This window comes from Rutidosis leptorrhynchoides, chromosome 5 (assembly GCF_046630445.1).
Source record: "Rutidosis leptorrhynchoides isolate AG116_Rl617_1_P2 chromosome 5, CSIRO_AGI_Rlap_v1, whole genome shotgun sequence".
In the NCBI taxonomy this organism is placed as follows: domain Eukaryota; kingdom Viridiplantae; phylum Streptophyta; class Magnoliopsida; order Asterales; family Asteraceae; genus Rutidosis; species Rutidosis leptorrhynchoides.
The window spans coordinates 117,489,022-117,495,019 of NC_092337.1; positions in this window are offsets into that span (position 1 = coordinate 117,489,022).

Consider the following 5,998-nt stretch of genomic DNA (forward strand, 5'->3'; position numbering starts at 1 on the left):
TAGAAAAACCTGGTGGTTTAGAGGTTCCCGGGTCATTGTTACAACTTAAGGACTTCGGGGGTTGACGATACATATAAAGTTCATCGGGGTTGGAATTAGATTTCTCTATTTTTATGCCCTTTCCCTTATTATTTTCTTTTGCCTTTTTAAATTCAGTTGGGGTAATTTCTATAACATCATCGGAATTCTCGTCGGAATTCTCGTCGGAATCCGATTCATCGGAGAATTGGGAATCCTCCCAATATTTTGCTTCCTTGGCGGAAACACCATTGACCATAATTAACCTTGGTCGGTTGGTTGAGGATTCTCTTTTACTTAACCGTTTTATTATTTCCCCCACCGGTTCAATTTCTTCTTCCGGTTCCGATTCTTCTTCCGGTTCCGACTCTTCTTCCGGTTCCGACTCTTCTTCCGGTTCCTCTTCGGGAACTTGTGAATCAGTCCACGAATCATTCCAATTTACATTTGACTCTTCATTATTATTAGGTGAGTCAATGGGACTTGTTCTAGAGGTAGACATCTATCACATAATATCAAACGCGTTAAGAGATTAATATATCACATAATATTCACATGTTAAAAATATATAGTTTCCAACAAAATTTGTTAAGCAATCATTTTTCAAGTAAACACGGTCGAAGTCCAGACTCACTAATGCATCCTAACAAACTCGATAAGACACACTAATGCAAAATTTTGGTTCTCTAAGACCAACGCTCGGATACCAACTGAAATGTCCCGTTCTTATTGATTAAAAACGTTCCATATTAATTGATTTCGTTGCGAGGTTTTGACCTCTATATGAGACGTTTTTCAAAGACTGCATTCATTTTTAAAACAAACCATAACCTTTATTTCATAAATAAAGGTTTAAAAAGCTTTACGTAGATTATCAAATAATGATAATCTAAAATATCCTGTTTACACACGACCATTCCATAATGGTTTACAATACAAATATGTTACATCGAAATCAGTTTCTTGAATGCAGTTTTTACACAATATCATACAAACATGGACTCCAAATCTTGTCCTTATTTTAGTATGCAACAGCGGAAGCTCTTAGTATTCACCTGAGAATAAACATGCTTTAAACGTCAACAAAAATGTTGGTGAGTTATAGGTTTAACCTATATATATCAAATCGTAACAATAGACCACAAAATTTCATATTTCAATACACATCCCATACATAGAGATAAAAATCATTCATATGGTGAACACCTGGTAACCGACATTAACAAGATGCATATATATAAGAATATCCCCATCATTCCGGGACACCCTTCGGATATGATATAAATTTCGAAGTACTAAAGCATCCGGTACTTTGGATGGGGTTTGTTAGGCCCAATAGATCTATCTTTAGGATTTGCTTCAATTAGGGTGTCTGTTCCCTAATTCTTAGATTACCAGACTTAATAAAAAGGGGTATATTCGATTTCGATAATTCAACCATAGAATGTAGTTTCACGTACTTGTGTCTATTTTGTAAATCATTTATAAAACCTGCATGTATTCTCATCCCAAAAATATTAGATTTTAAAAGTGGGACTATAACTCACTTTCACAGATTTTTACTTCGTCGGGAAGTAAGACTTGGTCACTGGTTGATTCACGAACCTATAACAATATATACATATATATCAAAGTATGTTTAAAATATATTTACAACACTTTTAATATATTTTGATGTTTTAAGTTTATTAAGTCAGCTGTCCTCGTTAGTAACCTACAACTAATTGTCCACAGTTAGATGTACAGAAATAAATCGATAAATATTATCTTGAATCAATCCACGACCCAGTGTATACGTATCTCAGTATTGATCACAACTCAAACTATATATATTTTGGAATCAACCTCAACCCTGTATAGCTAACTCCAACATTCACATATAGAGTGTCTATGGTTGTTCCGAAATATATATAGATGTGTCGACATGATAGGTCGAAATATTATATACGTGTCTATGGTATCTCAAGATTACATAATATACAATACAAGTTGATTAAGTTATGGTTGGAATAGATTTGTTACCAATTTTCACGTAGCTAAAATGAGAAAAATTATCCAATTTTGTTTTACCCATAACTTCTTCATTTTAAATCCGTTTTGAGTGAATTAAATTGCTATGGTTTCATATTGAACTCTATTTTATGAATCTAAACAGAAAAAGTATAGGTTTATAGTCGGAAAAATAAGTTACAAGTCATTTTTGTAAAGGTAGTCATTTCAGTCGAAAGAACGACGTCTAGATGACCATTTTAGAAAACATACTTCCACTTTGAGTTTAACCATAATTTTTGGATATAGTTTCATGTTCATAATAAAAATCATTTTCTCAGAATAACAACTTTTAAATCAAAGTTTATCATAGTTTTTAATTAACTAACCCAAAACAGCCCGCGGTGTTACTACGACGGCGTAAATCCGATTTTACGGTGTTTTTCGTGTTTCCAGGTTTTAAATCATTAAGTTAGCATATCATATAGATATAGAACACGTGTGTAGTTAATTTTAAAAGTCAAGTTAGAAGGATTAACTTTTATTTGCGAACAAGTTTAGAATTAACTAAACTATGTTCTAGTGATTACAAGTTTAAACCTTCGAATAAGATAGTTTTATATATATGAATCGAATGATGTTATGAACATCATTACTACCTCAAGTTTAGTAGGTAAACCTACTGGAAGTGACAAGAAATGATCTAGCTTCAAAGGATCTTGGATGGCTTGAAAGTTCTTGAAGTAGGATCATGACACAAAAACAAGTTCAAGTAAGATTTTTACTCGAATTATGATAGTTTATAGTTATAGAAATTGAATCAAAGTTTGAATATGAATATTACCTTGAATAAGAAAGATAACCTACTGTATATAACAAAGGTTTCTTGATCTTAGATGATTACTTGGAATGGATTAGAAAGCTTGGAAGTAAATTAGTAAACTTGAAGGGATTTTTAAAGTGTTCTTGAAGTGTTCTTCCTATGATGATTATAGCTTGATTATTGAAGTGATTTTTGATGAAGATGATGATTAACTACTGGAAAAATATATTCATAATAGTGTGTGTGTGTGTGTGTGTGTTGAGAGAGAATTAGAAAGAGAATTGGAAGTGAAATGGAGTGAATGATGAGGGGTAATTGGTGAGTGGTGAGTGGGGTTAAAAGGAGTTCTAGTTAGTTGACTAGCTCATGGTAGAAGTTAAAATTGATTATTCATACATGACATAATCAAGAGTGGAATCCCATGCTAGTTCCTATTGGTATATACTCATAGTAAGTACGTTTTGAAGCTGTGTATAATACGGGTAAGAATACGACTAGAATTCTTAATGAAAGAAAAGAATGGAAAAGTAACTGTAACCATTTTCGTTAAGTATGAGTGTTTTGATATATGTCTTGAAGTCTTCCAAAAGTATTTTAATACATCTAAATACACTACTTGTATATACATTTTAACTGAGTCGTTAAGTCATCGTTAGTCGTTACATGTAAGTGTTGTTTTGAAACCTTTAAGTTAACGATCTCAATTAATGTTGTTAACCCATTGTTTATTATATCTAATGAGATGTTAAATTATTATATTATCATGATATTATGATATATTAATATATCTTAATATGATATATATACATTTAAATGTCGTTACAACGATCATCGTTACATATATGTCTCGTTTCGAAATCCTTAAGTTAGTAGTCTTGTTTATATGTATATAACTCATTGTTAATATACTTATGGAGATACTTACTTATCATAATCTCATGTTAACCATATGTATATCCATATATATATCGTCATGTCGTTTTTACAAGTTTTAACGTTCGTGAATCGCCGGTCAACTTGGGTGGTCAGTTGTCTATATGAAACATATTTCAATTAATCAAGTCTTAACAAGTTTGATTGCTTAACATGTTAGAAACATTTAATCATGTAAATATCAATCTCAATTAATATATATAAACATGGAAAATTTCGGGTCACTACAATTAGCGTAGAAAAATGATTAAATTTTACCAAAGTTTCCAAACATATTGGCGTTTGTTTGTTGAATGATAAATGGTGCACATCATTTGTTCATTCCGTCTTGTTGTTACATCACATTTGTTTTTCGTTTTGTCGTCAAAATCAGTAGCTTTTGCTGAACTTAATGCCAGTCTTTGAAAATGCATTGTTTTACCCTGTTGTGTACAATTGACAATATACATACATACAAATAATAAACATGCATGGTAATTTGAAATGGGACTTAAAATCCCACTTTCAAATCAAATATGAAACATTAGTACAACATAATAAAAATATTAAACAATACATAAAAGTATCAAAATATTATATGTTTAAACATAAATAAATAAAAATAATAAATAATAAAAATCATAGAAATCACCTACTGGAACTATATCAATCTGGATAGGGGTTCCAGTTCATGTTGTTGTCTGGGTTCCATGGTTGGTGATAGGTGTACTGGTAGGCCTGGTTAGGGTCATAGAGAGTATATGGTGGTCTCATCTCGGGCTGATGTGGAGGATAGTAAGCGGGTCGGGTCGGTACGTAGTGATCCTGAGGTGACAGCCGGCTCATGATCTGACGCTGATGATAGTCCCATCTATCATGATGTCATTGCCTAGAATGCTCGTAATCATTCCGGGCTTGCCACTGCTCCATTCGACCAAATCTATCCTCGTTTGTCATTTCCACCTCATCTACACGCTGGTAGACGTCAGTCATAGCCTCCCTAATGACATCCCTAATGTCATCCGCTTCCTCCATTTCCTCATCTGAACCTCTCTCTACCTGAGGATGACTACCAACATATGGTATTGCCTGATTGCGTCTACTTTTCAATACCTTAGTACCCTGATAGACCCTTATTCCTAAAGGCTCAACCTGTTCCCTACATACCATAAGTGGACCACCTTGATCCCTATCTACACCCAAATACTCTCCAATAAGAGTAACAAAAATACCTCCTCCTATTATTCCCCCTTCCTGTATTCCTTCCACCATCTTAGATAAATAAAAACCAACACAGTAAGGGATATTAACAAAGCCTCTTGGGTCTCGAATACACTTTAGGTAAAATAAATCATGTAAGGTCATTTTCTCCTTATTGTGACCTCTCTGTGTAATCGAGTTAGCCAAAAATCTATGAATTATACGAAGCTCGGCTTTGTTAATATGTAAGTAGTAGTGTTTTCCTCCCAGCGTAAAAATATTATAATCTGACATACGCCTCCAGACGGCGTTCGCGTCAAAATTCCTATCTACCCTTTCACCACGATAAATCAAATTCATATAATCGGGTAGTAGTAATTCACCAGGAGTATATATCTGCAAAGCCCTGGCCATGTCCAGCATGGACATCCTGTACATCCTACGGCCAAGAATAAATCTAAGAAAACTTCTATCATCTAACCTATCTACATCTGCATTTAACGCTATAGTACTCATAAGCTCAATACACCATTCCTTATATACAGGTCTACGAATGGTGAATAGACGTTCCCAATCGGAAAAAGAAGAACTGCCATACCTTTGGATCAGATGCTCCCTAACTGAGTTAACTAGTTGGACCCTTTCTAAAGGCTCCCAATCGATTACCCTCGGCACTTCTACATTTTTTGGTATCAGTTTGAATTTGTTACTTTGATATGTCGGGTAATCTCTCCAGCTTCTATCGAATCTCAGATTAGGATACAACGTGTGTTCAGGAATCGTTGGGTATTCTACTGGCGGATGCATCGGAATACTATAAAGGCATCAACAAATTGTAGCGGATCATTATAAGGTACATGTTGATCAGGTTGATGTTGTTTTTCCTGTTGTGGTTCTTGTTCAGGTTCATATTGCAATTCTGGCTCAGGTTCCGGTTGTGGTTGTCTAGACGATGATGATGCACCTCCAGTTTTAGTATATTTCTTCAAAACACATTAAACACGAAATTTGTGCATCCAAATATGCATTAGTGTTAGCAAGATAACAACTTGAAAC